We start from the raw sequence: 27,921 nt of genomic DNA, 5'->3' as shown, positions 1-27,921 counted from the left end.
TGCTACAAATTTCAACAAGTGAATTAAGGAATAACATCGGCTTAACTTCAACTTGTAAATTGCTACAAATTTCAACAAGTGAAGATAAGGAATCGGCTTAATTCCAACTTGTAAATTGCTACAAATTTCAACAAGTGAATTAAGGAATAACATCGGCTTAACTTCAACTTGTAAATTGCTACAAATTTCAACAAGTGAAGATAAGGAATCGGCTTAATTCCAACTTGTAAATTGCTACAAATTTCAACAAGTGAATTAAGGAATAACATCGGCTTAACTTTTGCCTGAGTTTGATATGTCTTCAATAAACAACCATGCATAACTTTATCAATCATATATGTTGAAGGATTCTGAAAAGACTTTATTGATGATATCGGCCAAACAATGATGTTTATCTAATGATAGAAAATTTTCAAATTACAAGCATTCCAAGGTCTGGGCAATGCTTTGCCCTCATTGTCCTCAAGCCGATATGCTCCATTGCCTAATACTGAAGTAATTCTGTAGGGTCCTTCCCAGTTTGGGCCAAGCTTGCCCTCCCTGGGATCCTTCTTGTTCCCGACGACTTTTCTTAGGACGAAGTCGCCAACTTGAAAATCTCTTGGATTAACCTTCTTGTTGTAAGCTCTGGCAAGCTGTTGCTGGTATACTGCGAGTTGAATTGCCGCTTTCTCTCTTCGTTCTTCCAATAAATCCAGGTCTCGGGCTAAGAGTATGTCATTGGTGCCATCCTCTACTCCCTGGGTTCTGATCCCTGGGATGCCAATCTCTAATGGGATGACTGCTTCTGTGCCATAGGCCATGGCAAAGGGAGATTCTCCTGTTGATCTTCTCGGCGTAGTCCGATACGCCCAAAGTACGTTGGGCAACTCGTCTACCCACTTTCCTTTTGCTGCCTGGAGCCTCTTCTTTATTCCATCCAGGATTACTTTGTTGGATGCCTCTGCTTGCCCATTGCTTTGAGGAAAACTTGGTGTTGAGAAATAGTTCTTGATCTTGAATTTTGCACAAAAGTTTTTGATAAGTTTGCTGTCGAACTGTGTTCCGTTGTCGGCAACTATTGCTCTTGGAATCCCAAATCTTGTGATAATGTTCTTCCATATAAAATTCTTGACGTCCACATCTCGGATTTTGGCAAGAGGTTCTGCCTCTATCCATTTTGTAAAGTAGTCTGTTGCTACCAGCAAGTATTTTCTCTGCCCAGTTGCCTGGGGAAGTTGTCCAACCAGATCCATGCCCCATTGGGCAAACGGCCAAGGGCTGGATACTGGGTTTAGGTCGGCAGCTGGCTGATGTATCAAAGGTGCAAACTTTTGACATTGTTCACACTTCTTTACATAGGCTTCGGCATCCTTTTGCATGTAGGGCCACCAATACCCCTGGGTAATGGCCCTGTGGGCTAACGATCTGCCCCCAGCATGGCTTCCACAGATTCCTTCGTGAATCTCGTAGAGAAAATCTTCAACCTGCAAAGGGTGTACGCACCTTAAAAGTGGTCCGGTGAACGACCTCCTGTAGAGATAACCTTCCGATGTTAGACTGAATCTGGCCGATTTCAGCCTTATTTTATGTGCTTCTTTATGGTCTTCTGGCAGCTTCCCCTCTTTTAGGAATGCAATGATTGCATCCATCCAGCTTGGTCCAAAGCCCACGCACATTGCTTCTTGTTCGGTGCTTCGTTTGTCTATGCTCGGGGCCGACATGTAGTCGATCATAATTGTCCTTGTTTTTCCAGTTTGAATTGAGCTGGCCAAGTTGGCTAACGCGTCGGCGTGGGTGTTGTCATCTCGGCTTACTTGGAGTAATCTGCAGTTCTGGAATAGGGCTGCCAGTCGGATGACTTCCTTTGCATATGCCGACATTCTTTCGTCTCTGGCTGCAAATTCTCCTGTTGACTGGTTAACAATCAATTGTGAATCACAAAAAATAATTACCTCGTCTGCCTCTGCTGCTGCTGCTAGCTTTAGCCCTGCAATTAATGCTTCATATTCTGCTTCATTATTGGAGGCTTTGAACCCCAGACGGATGGACTGTTCTACAATTTCTCCATCTGGAGATATCAGCAGTACTCCTGCTCCTGCTCCCTGGCGGTTTGAACTTCCATCGACGAATAGTCTGAATGAATCGCCGATGTAGATGCTGCATGGTCTGAGCTTTTCTTTCTCTTGCTTTTTTGTCTTTGACTGGGATTCTTTTTACTTGTCGGGGCGGTGCTCATCTTGGCTCGACGGAGCCCGAGGTGTGATGGCTTCAGGTGTGAGTTCTGCGACGAAGTCGGCCAAAACTTGGCCCTTTATTGCTGTTCTTGGCCTAAATTCTAGGTCAAGCTGGCCTAGAGTTACTGCCCATTTTGCTATCCTTCCTGTTAAGTCTCCTTGATGTAATAAGGACTTCAGCGGGTGCTCTGTTAGGACCACAATTTTGTGTGCCTGAAAGTAATGGCTTAATTTCTTTGAAGCCATTACCAAGGCTAGCATTAATTTTTCCAGTGGTAGGTATCTTGTTTCTGCGTTAGCCAGAGTCTTACTTACATAGTAGACAGCCTTCTGCTCCCCTTTTTCCTCACGGATTAGCACTGCGCTGACTGCGTGCTCAGAGACTGCTAAGTACAAAAACAATTCCTCCCCTGGAATTGGGTTAGAAAGGACCGGGGTTGTGGTCAAGTATTTTTTTAGGTCGGCTAAGGCAGCTTCACATTCTTCTGTCCATAGGAAGTCTGTGGCTTTTTTCACCAGGTTAAAAAAGGGTCTGCACTTGTCTGAGCTTCTGCTTATGAATCGGTTTAGGGCTGCGGCCCTTCCAGTGAGCACTTGAACTTGCTTTGCCAATGTCGGACTCTGTAGTTCCAGGATGGCCTTGATTTGGTCTGGGCTGGCCTCAATGCCTTTTCTTGTTACCAGATATCCTAGAAATTTACCCGACCCAACTCCGAAGGCACACTTTGAGGCGTTGAGTCGGAGCCGATATCTTTTGAGTATGTCAAAGACCTCTTTTAGGTCGGCAAGATGACCTTCTGATTTCTTGGTATTTACGACCATGTCATCGATGTAAACTTCTACCGTTTTACCAATTAGATGTTTAAACATCTTTGTTACTAACCTCTGATAGGTTGCTCCTGCGTTTTTCAGCCCAAAAGGCATTACCTTGTAACAGTACAGGCCTTTCGGGGTGATGAACGCGGTCTTCTCCTCATCTGGTGGGTACATAGCAATCTGGTGGTACCCTCTATATGCATCTAAAAAACTCATCCTTTCATGCCCCGAAGTGGCGTCCACCAGTTGGTCGATTTTGGGCAAAGGAAAGCTGTCTTTGGGGCAAGCTTTGTTGAGGCTGGTAAAGTCTACACAAACCCTCCACTTGCCATTCTTCTTTTTCACTACTACTGTGTTGGACAGCCATGTTGGGTACTGAACTTCTCGGATGGCTCTGGCTTCAAGGAGTCTGTCTACCTCTTCTTCTACTGCTTCGACGTGCATTAGCGTCGGCCTTCTGGCTCGTTGAATCACAGGCTTTGCCGATCTGTCGACATTCAGACTGTGGCAGGTGACCTCGGGGTCAATGCCAGGCATTTCGTAAGGTGTCCAGGCGAATACCTCTATGTTTGCCCTTAAAAAATCTTCCAGTTCTTTTTCCTCTTCTCTAGCTAAGCCTGAGCCGAGAAGAAAAAATCGTTCTTCGTCGCCCTCCTGGACGAGGATTTTCTTTAGCGCTTCTTCGCTTTTCTCGGTTGGTTCCTTTCCGACGTCTTCTAGGACTTCCATGTCCTCATCTTCAACTTTTGCTTTCTTTGGCTCCCGTATACTACAGGTGGATTTTATTGCTGCCATGGAGCAAGTTTTGGCTTGTAGTTGATCCCCTCTAACTTCTTCAATCCCATTCTCTGTTGGGAACCGGAGTAGTTGATGCAACGTCGAGGGAACTGCCCCCATTGCATGCAACCACGGCCTTCCCAAGATGATGTTGTATGGTGAGGGTGTGTCAACTACCAGGAATTCCATCCTGATCTTCTTAGTGCCGGCTTGTACTTCTAAGCTTGTTGCACCCAGTGGCCATGTCGGTGTTCCGTTAAAGCCGACCATCGAGCCGCTTGATTGTTCTAGGTCATCGGGGTGAAGGCCTAGCTCTTTGTAACATCTGACATACATGATGTCACAGGAGCTGCCTTGATCTATTAGGATGCGTTTTACTTGGCACTCCCCAACCTGGAGGGATACTACCAAGGCATCATTATGCGGATGTTGGACCAGTTCTAGGTCGGCTTCAGTAAAGGCTATCATTGGCCCTTGGCATTCTTCTGGTCGATGTCTCTTTTCCCCGACTTGATAGATATGCTGTAAATGTCTTACCCTCTGGGTTTCTCCTCTGACTTCGTTTTCGTTGACCCTTGAGTGGATCACATTAACCACCCTCGGTTCTCCTGCTTGTGGTAGCTGTGCTGGGGGAGGGGGGGCCGCTGGTGCTTGAGGCAACCTTGTCTGTTCTTCCCTTGTTCTGGCCTCATCGACCAGGTCCCTCAGAAGGCCTTGTCTCACTAGGTCTTCCAAGTGTGCTTTTAAGGCTCTGCAACCTTGAGTTGGATGCCCTTCTTCATTGTGGTAGGCACAACGTCTACCAACGTTCCTTCCCATGAATTCCCCTGGTGCTCTTGCTGGAGCCCTGAAATAAGGTTGATTTCGAATCCGATCCAAGATTTTATGGATTGGGATCCGGAATACTGTGGTTACCGCCTGTTTATTTCTTAATTCTATTTCTTGTTTGGTCGGCCCATTGTTGACTCGGCCTCGCTTTGGCGAGCCGTTTCCCTTTTCTTGTTTCACCTCTTTGTTTCCCGATGTATCTTCTTCGGCCCTGGCGTATTTCTCAATTCTTGCCATGAGTTCTTCCATGTTTTTTGGCAATGTTTTTGCCAAAGACTTCCGTAGTGGGCAGTCATCTTTCAGGCCGTTCTTAAAGGACACGACTGTTACTTCCTGGTTGCATTCGGGTATTCGGTTGAACACCTCGTAGTACCTCTTCGCATAGGCCCTGAGGCCTTCTTCCTTGGTGATTCGTAGAGCCATCAAAGCATCAACCCTCAGGGGTTGCAGCTTGTTGGTCACGAATCTGGCCACAAACATCTCGGCCAAGCCTTCCCATGTCTTTATGCTTCCTTTTGGTAACTTGTGGAACCAATCAGATGCAATTTCCCCAAAGGATGAGGGGAATACTTTGCAGAGCAACGGCTCGTTCCCGCTATATAACGCCATTGAATTCAGGTATAGCCCAACGTGAAAGTTTGGATCTGACTTACCATCATAGATTTGAAACCTCGGCATACTGAATCTTTTGGGCGGTTCGAATTTGTCCAGTTCCACCGAGAAGGCCGTCTTCGGTTTTACTGGGGAGTTTACCTCGGCTTCTGCATTCTGCTGCCTCCTCTTGAGGTAGTCCCTTAAGTCTTCTTTGCTCCTCCCTGGAGCTCGGTTGTCTTTGGATTTTAGTCTTTTTGGTACACTGCTTTCGGCCTCGTGGTGGGGTCGTTTGGACCTTTCTTCATGGGTTGTGTCAAAGTGGAGTACTTGCCCCTGAACATGTCGATGTTCTTTGGGGTCTGGATTCTTCATGTGGTGTGTCCTTCGGGACTCTTCTTGCCTCGGGTTTTCCCGTCCGACTTCCCTGGAAGGCCGGTGAGAATGCCTTCCGCTTCTGGTATGCTGAGGGACCTCGGGGATTGTTTTTCTTCCATCCTTCTGAGTGTTGTTCGCCGGCATCGGCGTATCTTGCAGCGGGTATGGTGGCTGCATAACATTATTCTGCATCATGAAGTTGACGACTGACTGGAGGTCCGCCAACTTGTTTGCTAGCTCTTTCACTTCCTCATCCCTCCGTAGGCACCTGTCCCTCCATACCTGGAGGTTATCTTCATTGTAGTACTTTCCTTGGTTTGCTCTTTTTGACGTGTCGCCTTCTGGGATGACGTCGTTCTCTCTGTGACCCTGGTCACGGGCTTCTGCATTGTGGTTATCTCCTTCGATGTCAAGGTCAATTGGTCTGCCACTCCCAGTGGGAGCGTCATCCCCAATATTTTCCTGCTGTCCGTTACTGGCCATCTATTCTTCCTTCGTTCCCACAGACGGCGCCAAATTGTGTGGGTGAAAATCTGACCACACTGCCCGTTTAGTGATCAGCTGGAGAGCACAAGCAGAATAGATGGCTTAAGCAACCTGAAACAGAAAGAAAAAAGCTCCGGTGGTGGTTCTTCCACCCGGGGGCACTCCGACGATCAAGTCAGTATATCTCTCAAAGATAATCAAGTACTAAACTAAATACTCAAAGCATAAATTGCATACCTTAGACCCACGGGGGTGCCTCTCTTTTATAATATACTCAATCCAAGTCCCACTAGAAGTATGACTTCTATGAACTCTAATTCACTGTTTACTCTGGACTCTTTTAAGTGATAAAGATAAACTCCTTGAGAGTTTTATCCTTATCTTGATTCAGTCCCCTTTGTGCCTTAGGACTCTTGCCCCTTATCTCGGATTCCGATATCTTCGGAGATGACCTCGGCTTCTCCGAGATTACCTCGGCTTAACTACCAAGGCACGTGGCACCTCGGCTGACACGTCGGCGTCACCATGCCACGTGTTGGTATTCAGAAAATATATCCCCACATAAACCAATGGCTATGTTTGTGTGGGTTTGAATAACCGTTTTGTGTAACCAGGCTCAGGCCTTAAAAACTTGTAAACACTTGTGGGTATTTATTTGTTTATTTACTTGTTGTTGGATTAATGTATTGTTGCATGAAGAACTATTATATCATGTAATGTAAGTTTGGAGATTTATATTTAGTTTTCCTTGAAAGAGCCATGATTGTTGTATTATCATTTGGGCTAGAAATTTGAGGCATTTCATGAATTAGTTTAATTTCGAGTATCGGACCATATGGGAGCTTAATTAAATATTCAATTCAGATATGTAAATTGAAATTTGATTAATTGGGTCCAAATTGGAGTTAATTAAGTTACAAGAATTGAGAATTAAGGTTATTATGAGTTAAATTCATTTATGAGATGCCTAATTTGAATATGTAATTTATTATATGTAATTTATTGACGAAATTTTGAGTATGATTAGAAATTGAAGGCTTAAATGATTTAAGAAACCAAAATTGAGGATGAAAATAAGTTTAATTTAATATTTGGAGCCTTTTAGGAGTTTGATTAAAAATCTGATTCAGAATGATAAATTTTAATATAATTAATTGGGCTCTAAAGAAAGTTAAATTAGACAAATTAAATTATGTGGAATTTATGATTAGTTGTAATTAATTTAATTATGTGTTAATTACAATTTATTAAGACTAAGTGTTATTCAATTAAGCTAATCTTAATCAAAAAATAAATTAAGGAAGAATCTAGAATTGTGAGTGTGTGGGTGTGCAGAGAAACTTGTGTGGGTGTATTGAGAAATCTGATTGTGTGCATATGTATAAGTGATGTGCTGGAAGCTTGAAACAAAGTGCACTTGTGCAATGTGCTGTCAAGAAGAGAAGTGTGTGTGTGCATTAGTGTATATGGGCTTGTGCTAAAACAAAACCAAAAAAAAAAAAAAAGGGAGAGAGAGAACAGCAGAGAGAGAGAGAGAGAGAGAGAGAGAAAATAAAGTGTGTATCAATTCTTGGAACTTAGCTACTGGGAATCCAACTCAAGAGCCTAAGAAGAAGGAACAAGAAGGAAAAAGCTAGGAAATGTGTGGAATAAAAAGGGAGTTCAAGAACTTATCAAAAACAATATCCAACCATTGAAGATGATAGGTAAGGATTTCAAGCTTGATTTTTGTAGATTCATTATCTAACAACTAAAATCAAGAAGTGAATGGTCTAATTTCATGAAAATAGAAAGCAACTAGGAAAAGAATAAAGAAAATGAAATTAAGTTTAAGAGCAAGGAAATTGATTTAGAAACTCATCTTTTGGGAATAATTTTAATTATCTTTGATGAATTTGAATTCTAACTTTACATGCATCAATGAATTTGAAGAATAAGTTATAAACATGGTTAAAGTTAATAAACATGAAAATAATTGTATTGAGCTTGAGTTTGGGAACCTTGATATATATATATATATATATATATTTATGAGATATGTATTTGCATGCACCATGAGTTTTGAAAAGATTTGAGTCAATCAATTTCATATTTTAAAGAGAAGAAGGAAAGAGTTTTATAAACAGCAAGTTCATAAAAATTTGGAGTTAATCTTAAAATTAGATGAGGTTGTGATTTTATTATGAAAATTAGAAATTGGTTTAATTTTGAATTTTAATCCGTGCATGTAATCTAATTTTGTAGTGTTATATATATTAGAACATCTATGATCATAAATTAAGTATTTGGTTAAAGATTTATTGAAGATTGATCATGGCTCATAATTATTTTCATATTTTGATAAAATTTTGCATGAGTTTTGAACATGAAATTGGGTTTTAAAAGCTTAATTTATGTTTTAGAATTTATGAGTTTGAAATTGGGTTTGATATGAAGAAAATGGATTAAATCTAAAATTGAGCAAATTAAGGAAATAAATTATAATTTGAATTTGACAATCAAGAATTAGTTTGATCTTGATTTGAAATTCATATATGTAAATATTTTTTTAAGAGCCTTATAGCTTTAATTTCATGTTTTGTAAGAAAAATGAAGAAACGTTTTGAATCATTATATTCATGAAGCTATAGCTTTAATCTTGACAAATTAAGGAGGTTTTTGTATGAAGATTTGGAAATTAAAGAACGAATAGAAATAACCGCACGAACAAGTACCGAATGGACTGAATAGGTTTAAGAACCGATTGAATGAATTAAACATGTTTTGAGATATTGTTCTTGAATGTGTTTTGTGTAGGTCAGACGCCACACTGTGATTACGTGTTTCAAGGAGCCAACTGTGAGTAACAATGTTGTAAAGATATGTTCAATCGTATTTATTTTCAGATTGATAAATCATATTGCTTTCTGAAATGATATTTTTTATCGATTGAATGATGATCCTATTTTGAATTGTATTCATGGCATCTATAGCGTATTGTGATTGTTATTGTTATTGATATCGTTATTGTTACAGAGATCTCTCTCAATTCCAAATCTTGGAACTGTTGTTATTGTATGATAGCCATCAATTGATTGTTCGGTCTTTTAAGACCTAGTGTATTGTTGCTATTAGATGTACCACGTATGACCTCATGATTATGATGGATCGAATTTGTCACGACCCGAACCCGCCCCTATGGGTTAAGGATGTAACCGACCAGTAATCCTGAAATTACCTACGGCCTCAAACCAAAATAGACATAACTCAACAGAGTAAAGGGGCCAAACGGAAGCAATAATAAAAAACTTTGTCCATAGAGCCGTACTTATATGCACTTCAAAACAAACCATACTCATATACGTTAATAACCCACGTCAAAAGTACAGTACCATAAAATTCTTTAACAACAGGATCATCCAACTACGTCCACCCATGACAGACTATTTACAAATATACATAAAGTCCTTGCCAACAAGACGAAATATAGTTACATAACAAAATGGCAAGGATAGGTCTCGTGCGTGAGACACAAGGCTGACTTTCTCAAAACTCATGTCGTTCCTGGCAGATTTCACTGGGGCTGGGTTTGGACTTCCCTCGGCTCACCTACAAACACATGAATGAGCGTGAGCGATAGCCCAGTGAATAATATCAAATGCAGAAGTCATATAAATAATATGTAGAACAACCTACTCCAAACGGCCTTGGGCCCAATTCATATTCCTACTTAACATATGTACATTTATGCAAGGTTTAGATCAAGTAACTGTAGTTCCAAACATACTGGCCTTTGGCCCATTCATTTATGTCATAACGGCCTTCGACCCATATATTCGTGGCAAAACGGCCTTCGGCCCACTCATTCGTGTCAAAATGGCCTTCGGCCCACTCATTCATGTCAAAACGACCTTCGGTCCATCCATATATGTCAAAACGGCCTTCGGTCCGTTCATGTACATCAAAACGACCTTCGGTCCAGTCAGTTCTATCAAAACGACCTCCGGTCCATTCATTACTATCAAAACGACCTTTGGTCCATTCATCTCTATCAAAACGACCTCTGGTCCATTCATTTCTATCAAAACGACCTCAGGTCCATTTATTTCTATCAAAACGACCTCTGATCCATTCATTTCTATCAAAACGACCTCTGGTCCATTCATTTCTATCAAAACGACCTTAGGTCCAATTATTTTTATGTCAGACTTTTGTCCACAATCCCAATCAGCAAATCATAAAGCTTATAAGGGAATAAACAATTGGACATTCACAATTATTCGAATATCGATATTACTCACAGTGATCGGCTTATGGACTCGCCCTAGAGCTTGACCCTACATATTCCATGAGCACAAAAGGGTCATTATCAATTCAACCCGTTCTTTAATTCACATATTCCTCTTTAGGCTTTATTCTTATCTCATTAACTCATTTACAATTCTTAACACATGCCTATAAGTGCTTACAAGTGAAAGAGAACAGAAAACAAAACATAGAACGAGCATATAAAATTTCAAAGAACAGGGTCCCCGCTCGAGCGTCAACTTCCCCGCTCGAGCGGGCCGTTAAGGCCTGCAAAAGTACTGGTTGCATGAAAAATACGCTCGGGCGTGGAATAAAGCGCTCGAGCGGAAGGCCTGTCTGCAAAACTCCCCGCTCGAGCGTGAGATATCCCGCTCGAGCGGACATCCAACTCTGCAAAAAGTGCTGGGAGCACGATTTCTCCGCTCGAGCGGAAGTCAAAATTCTGGAAATTCCAGGTTGTGTTCTTGAGCTCCAAATCGATTTTCCAGCTACATTACTTGCATGCAATGGCTCAAATCTCAAATATAATCTTACCAACATGGCACCAATGCAAGATTATAACATTATGAAGCTCAATCTCTTGATTTATCTACATGCATGTGATGAATTAGCCACATTCTCAACTTAGACAATACAAATGGCAATCAAAACATGAGTTCTCTTTAACATTTCACATGGATTATACACATTTGTTTTCAAACATGCACAAACATGCAATTTCAAGGTAAGTCTTTACATGCATGCACATATTAAGCTTTAATTCAACAAATCCAACACAATTTCATTTCAATCTCACTCTTGATCACCAAATTAGCTTGAACACAAAAGTTACAAACTATAATCCAAGAATTACTCACCTAGAAGCTTTGATCTTCTAAGCCCTAGTCAATTCTTGAGCTAACTCTCCAAAACTTCCAAGCTTTAAGCCAAATTAGCACAATTCCTCTCCCTTTCTCTCACTATGGCCGTCCCTCTCTTCCTCCCGATTGTCTAACTCAAATTTGAGTTCATATGAGTTAAAGGGGAGTATAGTGCTATAATACAACAAGCCCCACTAACATAATATTTCACTATAAAATATTTGGGCACTTAATTCATCAATTAAATCAATTTAATCTGACCTGAATCAATTTTCAATTAAATTTCACCGTAGGCTCTAAAAATTATGCCAATCACAATGGCGTAATCAATTTCGGGTTCCGTGGCCAATAAGGCCTTCAATTGAATTTCCAAAGCAGATTATTCAGACAGATATTCCTACGGTGAACAAATAAAACTTCAAATTCACATAATGGCACATAAAATCATGCTAAGCACATAATCATACTCAAATTAAGGACCAATTAGCATACTACGGAACAGGAGTATCACAGTTTTCCCCCCTTTAGGAAGTTTGGTCCTCCAAACTTAATTTACCTTCGTCGGGAAACAAATGTGGATAGCGTAGACGCATTTCCTCCTCTTTTTCCCACGTAGCATCTGTCCCATAGTGTTCCTTCCATTCCACTTTCACCATTGGGATGGATTTGTTTCTCAATTCTTTCACTTGTCGGTCAACAATTCTTTCCGGCCATTCAACATATTCCATATTTTCATCAATAGCAACCCGGTGATGATCAATCACATGTAACGGGTCTCGGAGGTAACCCCTCAACATTGACACATGAAACACATTATGGATTTGCTCGAATCCCGGTGGCAAAGCAACTCTATAAGCAACTGGACCGAGTCTCTCCAAAATCTGGAACGGCCCAATGTAACGGGGCGACAACTTGCCCTTTTTCCCAAATTTGACTTGGCCTTTCATCGGAGAAACACGAATGAACACATGGTCACCAACCTCATACTCAAGAGGTCTTCTCCGAACGTCTGCATAATTCTTTTGTCGGTCCTAAGCTGTTTTGAGCCTTTGACGAATAGTCTTGATTTTCTCAGAAGTGTCTTGTACAATTTCTAGCCCAAGCAAAGCTCTATCCCCAGCCTCTGTCCAACAGATAGGTGATCTACACCTTCTACCATACAAAGCCTCGTATGGTGCCATACCGATGCTGGAGTGGAAGCTGTTATTATAAGCAAATTCCGCAAGTGGTAAATAATCTTCCCAACTCCCCTGAAAATCCAACGCACACATGCGAAGCATATTTTCCAAAGTCTGTATCGTTCGTTCTGACTGCCCATCTGTCTGTGGGTGGAATGCAGTACTGAACCTTAGTTCTGTTCCCATAGCTTCCTGCAAACTTTTCCATAATCTAGATACAAATTTCGGATCTCTATCTGACACAATAGATACCGGAACTCCGTGTAAACGGACAATTTCATCAACATAAATAGTAACCAATCTATAAGCAGTAAAGGTAGCTTTGACAGGCAGAAAGTGTGCAGATTTAGTCATTCTATCAACTATAACCCAAACAGAATCCATACCCCGAGAAGTCCGAGGTAGGCCAACAACGAAATCCATAGTCACATGTTCCCACTTCCATTCAGGAATAGGGAGAGGTTGAAGTAGACCGCCTGGTTTCTGATGTTCAGCCTTAACTTGCTGACACTGAAGGCACTTGGACACATATTCTGCAATCTCTCTCTTCATTTTAGGCCACCAATAGGTTTGTTTCAAATCTCAATACATCTTATTGTTGCCCGGATGCATAGCAAACACGGATCTGTGGGCTTCATCTAAGATCCTCTTCTTTAGTTCCGGAATATCTGGGACACACATTCTGTTCTGAGATCTCAACACTTGATTTTCGATGTTAAACTCTGCTTTCGGACTTGCCTCAAATTCCCTAATTACTTTCTTGAAAAACTCGTCCTCTTTCTGTTTCTGTTTGATTTCATCAATGATCACCGGCTTGACTGTAATAGCGGCTATCAATCCTCCCTGTTCACATACTACCACTTCAATTTCAGACTTTTCAAAGTCTTGCAAAGTCTCCCTTTGTTCAGTAAGCAACCAAGCCATACTCCTTGTTGATTTTCTGCTCAAGGCATCAGCTACTGTATTAGCTTTCCCGGGATGATACTGAATCTCTAGATCGTAGTCTTTTATCAGTTCCAGCCATCTTCTCTGACGCATATTCAGCTCTTTCTGCGTAAAGAAGTATTTTAGGCTCTTATGATCCGTATAGACTTTACACCTTGCCCCATATAAATAGTGCCGCCAGATTTTCAAGCAAAAACAACTGCAGCCAATTCTAGGTCATGTGTTAGATAATTCTTCTCATGTGGCCTCAATTGTCGGGAGGCGTAAGCAATAACCTTTCCGTTCTGCATTAACACACAACCCAAACCCTTATAAGATGCATCACTAAAGATTACGAAATTTTCCGTACCTGAAGGTAATGTCAAAATTGGTGCAGTAGTCAATCTCGTCTTCAATTCATGAAAGGCTGATTCCCTTTCTTCGTTCCAATCAAAAGGTTACCCCTTGCGTGTCAATTGGGTAAGAGGCACTGCTAATTTCGATAAGTCCTTCACAAACCTCCTGTAGTACCCAGCCAAGCCCATGAAGCTGCGAACTTCTGTCGCATTAGTCGGTGTAGGCCAATTCACAATTGCCTCTATTTTCTGCGGGTCTATTGAAATTCCTTCCTTGTTGATCACATGCCCTAAGAAAACAACCTCATCCAACCAAAACTCACATTTCTTTAGTTTAGCGAACAATTTCCTTTCCCGAAGTATTTGTAAAACAGTCCTCAAGTGATGCTCATATTCAAGTCTATCTTTAGAGTATATCAAAATATCATCGATGAAGACTACAACAAATTTATCAAGGTAGGTTTTAAAAATTCTATTCATTAAGTCCATAAATGCCGCCGGAGCATTAGTCACTCCAAATGGCATAACAAGAAACTCAAAATGACCATACCTCGTTCTGAATGCGGTTTTCTCAACATCTTCTGCCTTAACTTTCAGCTGATGATACCCGGATCTCAAATCAATCTTAGAAAACACCTGTGATCCCTGTAGTTGGTCAAATAAATCATCAATACGGGGTAAGGGATATTTGTTCTTTATCGTTACCTTGTTCAATTCCCGGTAATCAATGCACAGGCGCAAAGTACCATCCTTCTTCCTTACAAATAACGCTGGTGCACCCCAAGGCGAAGTGCTAGGCCGGATGAACCCTTTATCAAGAAGGTCTTGCAACTGGTCCTTTAATTCTTTCATTTCGGCAGTAGCCATTCTGTAGGGAGTTTTAGAAATAGGCTGGGTGCCTGACACAGTTTCAATGGTAAACTCGATCTCCCTGTCTACCAATTCCCCTGGTAATTCATTCGGAAACACATCCGGAAATTCTCTAACAATAGGAATATTATTCAATTCAACATTCTCAGATTGTTCAGACAACACATAGCACAAATAAACCTGGCACCCTTTCCTGATCAGTTTACATTCTTTCATTGCAGATATCAAATAAGGTGGAGGCACTACCCCATTACCCACAAACGCAATCTCTTTCTGTTCTAGTAGGTTAAATACAACCCTTTTTGTCACACAGTCTACGGTGGCACAATACTTGGTCAACCAATCCATGCCCAAAATTACATCGAAATGTCTAAAGTTCAAGGGCAACAAATCTACATATAGGGTAGCATCCTCAATATGCATGTCACAAAACCGATATATATATAATCACATAACACAGATTCCCCCGATGAAGCAGACACACATAACAAATATGGTAATAACTCCATGGGTCTATTTAGTCTAGATGCAAATGTATATGTCACAAATGAGTGCGTTGATCCAGAATCAATTAATACAAAGGCATCCTGATTACATATTGAAATAGTACCTGAGACCACGGCATTGGCATTCCGTGTATTGCCCGGAACAAGTGCAAAAACTCTCCCCTGCCACACTGTATCCCCAGTAGTAGCAGATTTCAAGATGTTCCCCGGCTTCGGGATCGATGTAGTGGAACTAGCTGCTAGTTTTCCACTGTTCTGATTACATTCTCGGGCCATGTGCCCTTGCTTCCCACATTTGAAACAGGCTCCCGATGCACGGTAACAGACTCCACGGTGCCTTTTGCTACAAATGTTGCACATGGGAGCTATGTCTCGGGAAGAACTTGAAGTAGTTGAGGAGCCCGTGTTTTGCTTTTTCAGAAATTTCTTCTTCGAAAAGAAGCCTTGCCTTTTATTGCCCTTCCATTCTGTTGTTGGCTTAGCTTGTCTAGCTATGTTAGCCTCTGATATGATGGCCCTGTCTAGCACCCCAATGTAGGTCTCCAGCTTTAGGACATTCACCCTCTCTAGGATGTCACTGCGGAGTCCACCTTCAAAATGTCTTGCCTTCTTATAGTCTGTGTCAATTACATGTGGGGCAAACCTGGCCCATTCAGTGAATTTGGCCTCATACTCAGCTACAGTCATGCTGTCTTGCTTGAGTTCCATGAACTCTGCCACATTCCTATCCCGGACACACTGCGGGAAGTACTTGTCATAGAATATTTCTAGAAACTTTACCTAGTCAACGTCCTTATGATTTTCTCGCATCAACATCCACCATCTTCTTGCTTCGTCTTCTAGCATAAAAGTGGCTAGAAGCACTTTCTGAGTCTCTGAACAGGGGAACACTTCAAATAATTTCTCAATGCTAATGACCCATGCTTCGGCTTTCAACGGATCTAATCTCCCGTGGAACTGTGGTGGTTTCATTTTCTTGAATTCCTTGGTGAGAGCTATTATCCGGTCATCATTTTGATTATCTGGCATGGGTGGTGCCGGAGGTGGAGGTGGCGGGTGGTTGTTGCCACTGTTGTTGCCACTCCTGTTGCTGTCTCAAAGCCTCTGCCATTTCTTGAATCAGTCTTTCCATTCTGTCCAGTCTGGCAGTTGAGGATTCTTCTATTTCATCTCCTCTTGTTCTCACTATCTGATTAAACTTGCATTATATTTCATACAAAAGGTACACAAATATGCACACACTAAGAAGCACATATTCCCAGATAATTTCCAATGCAAGTAGTTCATAACTTACACACGTAATTGTTCATATCAAAACATTTAGGCATATAATCAATGCTTCCAAATTCATATTTATCACATGAATGCATCCTAGATCTTATCTAGAAGCTTATTGCTCTTTTTGGACAAGTGTGTGAGTTATTAACTCGTGCTCTGATACCACTCTGTCACGACCCGAACCAGCCCTTATGGGTTAAGGACGTAACCGGCCAGTAATCCTGAAATTACCTATGGCCTCAAACCAAAATAGACATAACTCAACAGAGTAAAGGGGCCAAACAGAAGCAATAATAAAAAACTTTGTCCATAGAGCCGTGCTTATATGCACTTCAAAACAAACCATAATCATATACGTTAATAACCCACGTCAAAAGTACAGTACCATAAAATTCTTTAACAACAGGATCATCCAACTAAGTCCACCCATGACAGACTATTTACAAATATACATAAAGTCCTTGCCAACAAGACGAAATATAGTTACATAACAAAATGGCAAGGATAGGTCTCGTGCGTGAGACACAAGGCTGACTTTCTCAAAACTCATGTCGTTCCTGGCAGACTTCACTGGGGCTGGGTTTGGACTTCCCTCGGCTCACCTACAAACACATGAATGAGCGTGAGCGATAGCCTAGTGAATAATATCAAATGCAGAAGTCATATAAATAATATGTAGAACAACCTACTTCAAACGGCCTTGGGCCCAATTCATATTCCTACATAACATATATACATTTATGCAAGGTTTAGATCAAGTGACTGTAGTTCCAAACATACTAGCCTTTGGCCCATTCATTTATGTCATAACAACCTTCGGCCCATATATTCGTGGCAAAACGGCCTTCGGCCCACTCATTCGTGTCAAAATGGCCTTCGGCCCACTCATTCATGTCAAAACGACCTTCGGTCTATCCATATATGTCAAAACGGCCTTCAGTCCGTTCATGTACATCAAAATGACCTTCGGTCCAGTCAGTTCTATCAAAACGACCTCCGGTCTATTCATTACTATCAAAACGACCTCTGGTCTATTCATCTCTATCAAAACGACCTCAGGTCCGTTCATTTCTATCAAAACGACCTCTGGTCCATTCATTTCTATCAAAACGACCTCTGGTCCATTCATTTCTATCAAAACGACCTTAGGTCCAATTATTTTCATGTCAGACTTTTGTCCACAATCCCAATCAGCAAATCATAAAGCTTATAAGGGAATAAACAATTGGGCATTCACAATTATTCGAATATCGATATTACTCACAGTGATCGGCTTGTGGATTCGCCCTGGAGCTTGACCCTACATATTCCATGAACACAAAAGGGTCATTATCAATTCAACCCGTTCTTTAATTCACATATTCCTCTTTAGGCTTTATTCTTATCTCATTAACTCATTTACAATGCTTAACACATGCCTAAGAGTGCTTACAAGTGAAAGAGAACGGAAAACAAAACACAGAACGAATTTCAGAGAACAGGGTCCCCGCTCGAGCGTCAACTTCCCCGCTCGAGCGGGCCGTTAAGGCCTGCAAAAGTACTGGTTGCATGAAAAATATGCTCGGGCGTGGAATAGAGCGCTCGCGCGAAAGGCCTGTCTACAAAACTCCCCGCTCGAGCGTGAGATATCCCGCTCGAGCGGACATCCAACTCTGCAAAAAGTGCTGGGAGCACGATTTCTCCGCTCGAGCGGAAGTCAAAATTCTGGAAATTCCAGGTTGTGTTCTTGAGCTCCAAATCAATTTTCCAGCTACATTACTTGCATGCAATGGCTCAAATCTCAAATATAATCATACCAACATGGCACCAATGCAAGATTATAACATTATGAAGCTCAATCTCTTGATTTATCTACATGCATGTGATGAATTAGCCACATTCTCAACTTAGACAACACAAATAGCAATCAAAACATGAGTTCCCTTTAACATTTCACATGGATTATACACATTTGTTTTCAAACATGCACAAACATACAATTTCAAGGTAAGTCTTTACATGCATGCACATATTAAGCTTCAATTCAACAAATCCAACACAATTTCATTTCAATCTCACTCTTGATCACCAAATTAGCTTGAACACAAAAGTTACAAACTATAATCCAAGAATTACTCACCTAGAAGCTTTGATCTTCTAAGCCCTAGTCAATTCTTGAGCTAACTCTCCAAAACTTCCAAGCTTTAAGCCAAATTAGCACAATTCCTCTCCCTTTCTCTCACTATGGCCGGCCCTCTCTTCCTCCCGATTGTCTAACTCAAATTTGAGTTCATATGAGTTAAAGGGGAATATAGTGCTATAATACAACAAGCCCTACTAACATAATATTTCACTATAAAATATTTGGGCACTTAATTCATCAATTAAATCAATTTAATCTGACCTGAATCAATTTTCAATTAAATTTCACCGTAGGCTCTAAAAATTATGCCAATCACAATGGCGTAATCAATTTCGGGTTCCGTGGCCAATAAGGCCTTCAATTGAATTTCCAAAGCAGATTATTCAGACAGATATTCCTACGGTGAACAGATAAAACTTCAAATTCACATAATGGCACATAAAATCATGCTAAGCACATAATCATACTCAAATTAAGGACCAATTAGCATACTACGGAACAGGGGTATCACAGAATTGATCGAATTAAATGATTGATTGACAAATGATATTAATTGAAAATGTTCTAATGTTAATCGATTGTTTCAAAGACTGTAAGGATATCATTCATAACCCATTTACACAGTTGTTATTCACTGGGCTCTAACTCATTGTTTTACATTTATATGTAGGTGATCAAGTGCAAGAGCGGACTTATTGGCGTCAACCTAAACTGTGTTTTGTCAAGTCAACTTTTGTGCCTCACTTTGAGGTTCCTACTGAGACAAACTTCAAGGCTTCATGGGTGGCTTAGAGTTCACCCTTCTATTTTGAACGTTACTAAGACTAGTTCTGAATGTTATCATAGTCTGAAGTTAAGACTGGTTTTGTTAATAGGATTTAATCCCTAATTATATTTTGTTTTTGTACATAAGCTTAATGCTTGGACCGATGTGTATATAAATATATGAAAGTCGTTTTGTTACATTTAAGTCCTCACAGCTCATTAGACGTTATATTTTATTATTTACAAGCTTCCGCCAGCCCCTATTATTGTGTTACCACTAAGCAGGCCTTTGGTAATCTCGGATTACTGGCCGGTCATAACGCTAAACCTATAGGGGCAGGTTTGGGTTGTGACAAGAGGTCCTTAACAAAGCTGAGAAGAACTAGAGGGTAGATCTTCGATTTCATGCCCCTCTTTCTCTCTCTTATCCTCATTTTTTTTTTTTGGCTTTTTTAGGGTTCAATTTTTGATTTTTGATTTTGATTACAAAGATTTAATTTTGATTAGAAAAAAATGAAAAATCAAATGGGAGATGAGATCTGAAAGATAGGCTGGTTGGGAATCTGTGTTGTGTATATTCTTAATTTGGTTGGGCTGGTTGGTTCAAGGTTGGTGGGTTTTCAATTTTTTTTGATAAATTATTAATTTTTATGTTTTGGATGCATTTTGAACCAAAATAATTTTTATTTATTTATTCTTTGTTTGCTTGAGCCAGTTGGAACGGTACATCCTTTATGGCATGAGTTTGATAATGGTAGGTATAAAATTATGACAAGTGGGTGTTGTGCAAAATGCTTTCTATATTATTTCTACTCAATCTATTTCTTAATTTGAAATGGGTTTTTGATTTTGTTGAACTTTGTTGTGCAGGGAATGAGTATTGGAAATTTGGGTTCTAAGTGAGTTCTCTATCTTGACCTTTAATTCAATCTTGGGGTGTAAAAAGATTCATCATTTATCTGTAAATGGATTGAAGAAACAGTCTATTGGATGCAATACTAAAGGCATTAGCATCTGGACTGTTAATTTTCTAGTTCTCTAAACTTTGAAATTCTGATTGAAGTTTAAAAAATACGTTATAAATCTATAAAAAAAAAAAATCTTGGTTTCTTCTTTTCCCATTATTGCATGTGTATATATACGTATATATTTGTGCTAAAGAGCTCAAAGGTAAAAACAGAGGGAGAGAGAAAAAGAGAGAGAGAGGGGGAGACCCAAGCACCATTGGGTTTTTTTAGATTCTGTAACAACCCAAAAATTTCGGCAAGGTCTATCTATTTATACAACAAACCCACCTGATAAACAAACACATATTTATAGCTAACTATTTCATACATCCAATTCCATTTAATCCCAAATGCCAAATGCATGTTGTTCACATCTCAATGCTCCAGTTCCAATCCCAAGCATGCATTTTACAACAAGTATGAAATAGAAGCCAAACAGATAATGAGTGTCCTACAGGCTTACAAATTTATCCAAGAACATCCTTAGTTATACAACATGGAGTTTCAACTCAACGCAAATACAGCCCTAAGCTTACATTCAACAAATAACAATAAAACAAAAACGAAGCCTCAGTTCCGAGTCCTCCCAAGTCAGTGCCTTAGCGGAGGCATATCACATATACCTGAAAATGATTTCCCTTATAGAGTGAACCACAGCCTAGTAGAGATATACTACACAACATATGGACCATTACAAGACTAAAGAGGAGTATGTTCATGCCATGCTCATGATAAAATAGTTTATCTCTCTTTTTATAAAGCATGCAATGGTGAGATGCAACAACAGATTTAAAACCATTTCTATTTTAAACCATATCTGTTACATGAATACAAGCTCCGTAAATTTCTAGGTAAGTGTCTGCAAGTAGGCCCTAATTGTCACGATCCAAACCCGTCCCTATAGGTTTAACATCGTAACCGGCAAGTAATCTTGGGATTACCGAAGGCCTTTGAGTCAAATTAACATAATATTAGGGGCTAGCGAAAGCATATAACAAATATACATCATCCATTGAGCTATGCAGACTTATGTGAGACAGAAAAATTTTAAACTTTTTATATAGTTATATACACATCATCATATATATACTGTGGAGAAGTGGTTTGGAAATACTCTTCAGATCCTGGGAGACGCTAGTGATCCTCAGCTAGTCACCTGAAAAGATACAAACACTCCGATCGGGGGTGCCGGAATTAGCACTCCGACGGACAAGTCAGTTCAGACACTCAGGATAGCTTGTTTACTAAGTTAAGTGAAGTGATTCTTACATATCTTTCTCAATCCATTGTTCCTGTATTTATACCTGTTCCTTTTGATCCTCGGGGCCAGGGCCTACTTTTTAATCATTGTCCTTTCTCTTATTCGGCTCTAAGGATCTACACCTATTCGGCACATATATTATATTCGACTTCCCATTCTCGTAGGATACAGCCGATTAATATCAGTTTTCTAAGGTACGCACCTTCTGATTTTGCCATTATTCGGCTTCCACATATACATATAAAAGCTAACAAAAGGGACTTAGCCTTATTCACGCAATACACAAGGACTTGTCTAGCTGGACAGGAAAATAAAACTTCAACTTATGCACTTGGCCATAACCACTAGTCATGACCGGAACCTCCATGGAAGGCACATAGGTTGGCTGTTAAGAACTGATTCCAGGCAGACGCCTCTGAGCTTGGTCATGCGCCTGATCACCTACATACATATATATAAACAATGAGCTGGGGCCCAGTGAATAATAACAGAGTAAAGGATTTAATGAATAATGTCCATCACAGAGTTAAAAATCAAATTCTTATCAGAAACAGAGTCTTACGCATATTCAGATTCCAAATCAGAAACAGATTCATATACATACTCATAATCATTTCCATATTCAGACTTCGCATATAATCATACGTGATACATCCGTTAGCGTTAACAAATCCGATGACCCATAAAGGGACGGCCTTAAAGGCATTCCAATGACTCATGTGCACAGAGATGTTTCTGATGACCCATGAAGGGACCTAATGACCTATGAAGGGACGCATATTATATGATGCTAAGGATGCCACGAATAACTTTCAAAATCTTGGACAATCATTCATTCATTCAAAACATAACGTAGCATTTTAGAAGACTAATCATTTGATGTCATAATGTCCAAAAAATATTTAACATTGAACATAACTTTACAAAGTTATTACTCACAGATAGTTGCAGAAGCAGATCAGACAGATCACAATCAGGCAGGCAATAGCACATGACCTACACAAGCACATAACATATACACATTGAAATATAATATTACTTCCTTGATCAAACTTGACTTTTCTTGTCTTTTTTTCCGTCTAAATAGTCCGAAGTTCTACTATGCTTATTCTTTCTCATTTAAATAAATCGGGTTCTTATTTCACATATTCTTTCATTATTAAGTCCTTTCTTTCCAAATAGATTGATCCTTTACTTGGCTTCTTAAACAATTACCACTAGATCAATGATTCATTCTTTAACTAACTAATCTATGTTGATTGGTAGCTCATTAATCTTTATTGAGTCATAAATCACGTCTAGAATGCTTTAGAAAGAGATGAGAATAAAAATGTGAACTAAATGCAACTTTCCAAAATATGCTGAAAATGGGGTCTCCGCTCGAGCGCCACTTTGGTCGCTTGAGCGGATTGTAAAGTTTGAAAAACTTCTGGGAGCTCGATTTTCATGCTCGAGCGAGACTTTCCTCGCTCGAGCGGACAGCGTAAATTCTTGAATTTCTAGAATTGTAATTGAAGTTCAAATTTAATGTTCAAAGCCTCAAAATATGTATTTTGGTACACAAAAATGGAGAATCATTGTATAATTTAGTTAACACTCTCAATTAGAAATCATTTATTCAAAATCATGCTCCACTTGTCCAAATTTAGTTTTAACTCATTTTCTCCCCATCAAACCCACAAATTTTAAAACATGAATTAGGCTTCCAAAACTCTTGCAAATTCATGATACATGTGTAATTGAAACTCAATTTCATATAAGACAAATAAATTCAAACCCAAAATGGTTATTTTCAAATTAACTTCTATGATTTTGAATCTAATTCAATTTCTACACCATTTTACTAATTCCTTTTAATGTACATGAAATTGAAGTTATATGACTCTTAGGAAAGTATTTGCATGTGTGACATTGAGATTAAAACTAATTATTTCTATATTCAAAATTAAATCAATGTTTAATCTTCCATAAACTCATACTCTTTAATTTGAATAAAACTTTTAAATTAAAATTAAACCAATTCCTGTCTTTCATAGTAAAATCAAGAACTTGTCTAACTTTAGGATTAACCCCAAAATTTCCATAAACTTAATTTTTCTTATAAAATTTCTTCCCTCTTCTCTTCAAAACATGAAATTGTTTACCTTAAATTCCTCAAAATCCATGATGCATGTATAAAACATTTATCAAATCCAACCAATTTTTCCATTATCAAGCTCAATTTATAATTTGACTTCTTAATTTATATTGCAATTTAATCTCAAGCTCGTAAACTTTAAAATATGAATTAAATTCTAAAATCTTGAAAATTTACAATGCATGTAATCATAAACTTCAAATATGTGAAGGATGAAGAAAATCAAACTCAAACATTTAATCACAACATCAATTTCTTAATTATCACACTTAACTCAAATCTTCTACATTCCTTTCTTATGTCATGAAATTAAACCCAATTACCCTTTAATTTTAGCTTGTGAGTAAATTATCTACAAAATTTAAGTCTCAATTTCTTACCTTAAGTCTTCAAATTGATGAATTTCATGGCCAATTCTTGAACTTTTCTTCAGTTCTCCACTTTTCCCTAACTTTTCCCTTAGCTTTCCTACTCAATTTCCAGCAAATGAGTTCCAAGAATTTTTTTTTTTTTTACACTCTCCCTCTCTCTCGGCTGTTTCTCTCTCTCTCTAAATTCCCTTAACTCTTTTTCTTCACCTCACCGAATGTGTGTTTTGGCCCCAAGGAAATTACCCTCATCTTGAACTCACCAGCACACACATGCACAGTTCACCTTTTAGCCACAGCCTTACACGTGCGCACACATATACACAAACACTAATTTGCTGAATACACCCATGCTCATTTACACCCTTTAATTCTAGATTCTTCCATAAATTAATTTATGTGTAGGGTTAATTTAATTAACACTTGATCTTAATAAATCTTGATCAACACATAGTTACATTAATTATAATTAATTAGTTTAGTTTGACTTCCATTAAGGCCCAATTAATTATATTTAATTTTATCAATCCAAATCAGATTTTTAGTCAGACTCCCAAAAGACTCCAAATATTAAATTAAATTTATTATCATTATCAATTTTGATTTCCCAAATCATTTAGGCCCTCAATTTCTGATCAGATTCAAATTTCCATCAGTAAATTACATATTCAAATTGGACACATCATAATTAAATTTAATTTATAATAACCACAATTCTCAATCCTCATGACTTAATCAACTCCAATTATGACCTAATTAATCGAATCTCAATTTTACTAAACTGAATCGAATATTTAATTAAACTCCCAAATGGGTTCGTAATTAAAATTAAATTGATTCTACTTCTCAATTTTACTTCCTTACGCCATTTGGACCCTTAATTTCTAATTTCAAAATAACTCTTTAATAGAATCATATATAAATCAGATCCCACAACTCTCATAAATCTCAAATTAAATTATAATACTCGGCTATTAAATTTCAAATTCTCATAATTAATCAAGTACTAGTCATTATACGTGATGGGGTCGTTACACTAATATACTACCACTGTCATTTTTACTAGTAAACTAGAAGGCTCGACACTTAACCGCACGGTTCTATACCCCTTACCTAGATTCATCAAGTATTCATCTTTTCGCAAACAGATATATTTCCAAACATTTATCAAAAAACAAATACATTTCCAATGAAATGAATGTAATGCAATGTCCAATGCAACAAATGAGAAATGTGGCTCAATTTATCTAAGTCTCATGCATTTCTATAACAATCATGGCTATCTTCCACCGATAGTCCAAAACAGATATTTCTAAATAGATATTTAAACAATTAAATTTTAAAAATTTTGATAAATACAATTTATTCCACATCTCATCAAATATGAATAACTACACTAGTTTTCATATCACAATCACGTCTGGTAACCTCTTAAGATCCATTTCTAACCGTGTCGGTTTTATTCCAACAGATACATTAGGCAAAATAATACCGTTAATGCCCAAGAAAACATTATTTTCTTTCCAAACTCATTCTTCAAGTATTATTCAACTATGACATCCTATTTTGATCAAAAGCCCTAAAAATTAAACATAATTCTTTTGTTTTCTTTAAAAATGCTCTTTTGGTCGTAAACTGGTAAAAATTTCAAAACTGATCGAGTCAAAGTCCGTTTTTGTTCAAATTTAAAACATAAATCTTTCATAACCTTACAAACATATTCCAAGTTTACACTTTTGCAATTTGGGCATCAACTGTTTATTTTTCGCAAAATTTCCCTGTTAAGCAAATAAATTACAAAATTTTCAAAAATTATAATTAAATTATATATAACTCTAAGCTCCATATAATGAAGTAAAAGTACATAAAGAAATGTAGGAAAAATTCCTACCTCAAAAGCTAGAAGAGAAAACAAGTAAAAACCTCAATTTTTGATTGTGTTGGATTTCAATCTCTATCGGTCAAAACGTTGCTCTCGCCAAGTTCTTCACTTCAATCTTAAGAACTATGGTCTAAAACCTAATAGATTTTGGTAGATCAAAGATTTTATATGATAGAAGTAACAAAAAAAAAATCAGAGAGAGAGAGCCGAGAGCCAAGAGAGAGAGGGGAGTGTGCTGTGCAATTGAAAAGAAGAATGAAAGAAGTGAAAGTGAAGTTAATTGGGATTGGGGGCAGCCCCCCCTCCAACGTGGGCTTGCTGCCTCCTCACATTTTATTTTCTTTCTTTTTTTTCAAATCAATGTACACTCGTATATATATAAATATATATATATATATATATATATATATATATAACTAAAGGCATATTTTAGGAATATTATAATATTTTGTAACATAAGAAATAAAATGATATAATTATTTTCTCAACACAAAATATATTTCGTTTAATGGTGCACACCATAAATATTCATAACTATTTTATGGTAATCAAATAATAATAATAAAACAACAACAACAATATTATATGGTTACTAAAGGGTCATGATTCAATCAATTAGGTCCAAAATGAATAGAGTTTAATAATTTAAAATAAATCTCCAACTGAGATTAAAATATAAATTAACTTTAAAAGACTTAAGGTGGTCCCCAACATTCACATAATTAAATATGAACAAAAATGATTAAGTATGGACTAATCAAATAAAACTCAAAAATTGAATTTATATCTCATTTATTACTCAAGACCCAAGAATCACTATAACTAAAACTAAAACTAAAAATAATAATTTTGCCAAGCAGGCCTTACGAAATCGAAATCAAGAAGTAATTCAATTTATTTTCACCAATTTAAACAGAATGGTTCACGACACCACAACAATAATAATAAGGGCAAAAAATTCAATTTGATTCAACTCGTTATAACCTTTCCCCCTTAAGGAATTTCGTTCCCGAAATTCGCCTTGATAAAAAAAATAATGGAATTTACTCTTATCATAATCACTTGAGCCTTAAACTCTCAATAACCATTTTCACATTGATACATTCTTTCAATACCCCAAACACGTACTAAGTTCACTCTCAAGAATTTAACGCTCTCTTACCTTCCATAGTAAAAGACATCGTAACCGAAATCGAAACTCTCAAACTCACTTTAATCATAGAGTTGTAAACACAATAATAACTCATGAATGATGGTACTACTATTTCTTATCGCTTGAATCAAACAAGAATGACGAACGGTCTAATCTAATCGGCCCTACAATCGTGATAACATCTCATTCTAATTACATCCGCAAAATTATTTTACCAATATGAAGTAACAAATTTTCAATAGACTCAAAAACAAAATTTCTACCCCCACCAGCTATCCATGATATTAAGATACATTGTTCCAAAAAAGCCACCCCTAAACTTAAAACCACTTGTACTAGAATTTGGACAACAATTTATAATAGAAGGGAAAATGTAAGTGATTCTTGCAACATATAAGAGGTTATCAAAATCTATCGAACCCGCAATTGGAATACAACCGTACTCGCAATCTCACTTGAACACGTTCAAACACACCCACAAAATTTGCTTACTCCACACAACTAACTCAACAGGTCACAACAACAAAAGAATCCCACTACTTTGAAGAGCACTCAGAAAGTATACAACTATTACACACCATTAAAGATGACTCACCATAAACAATTTTTTTTTCCATAATCTAGTACAATAATTTACTTCCATCCAAAGTGATTATCTCAAGACTCTTAACCAATAAGAGCACCCTCCCTTTAAAGACACAATTCAATGATATATTTTGTAATCGTAACCATCACACGGCAACTAACTCATTTCAATATTAAAATGAATTCATATGCGGTTACCCAATTAAATAAAACTATCACTAGCAATGACTTCAAATATTTCATCCCATGAGAACCTCCACTCATCCCCTAGTACAATCATATTCTTTCCT

At 38.3% G+C, this 27,921-nt stretch overlaps 1 long non-coding RNA gene across 1 annotated transcript; it reads right to left on the bottom strand.

Annotated features, from left to right (window-relative positions):
• Window positions 1-21,021: 21,021 nt before the first annotated feature.
• LOC114283429 (uncharacterized) lies at window positions 21,022-25,861 on the bottom strand. Its single transcript, XR_003636556.2, has 3 exons — window positions 24,024-25,861; window positions 22,446-22,502; window positions 21,022-21,947 (listed from the first exon to the last, which is right to left on the bottom strand). It is a non-coding gene; the product is annotated as an uncharacterized LOC114283429 (long non-coding RNA).
• Window positions 25,862-27,921: the final 2,060 nt, after the last annotated feature.

This window comes from Camellia sinensis, chromosome 4, assembly GCF_055761805.1.
Source record: "Camellia sinensis isolate YWXY chromosome 4, ASM5576180v1, whole genome shotgun sequence".
NCBI lineage: Eukaryota > Viridiplantae > Streptophyta > Magnoliopsida > Ericales > Theaceae > Camellia > Camellia sinensis.
This window is presented reverse-complemented; position numbering and strand designations above follow the sequence as displayed.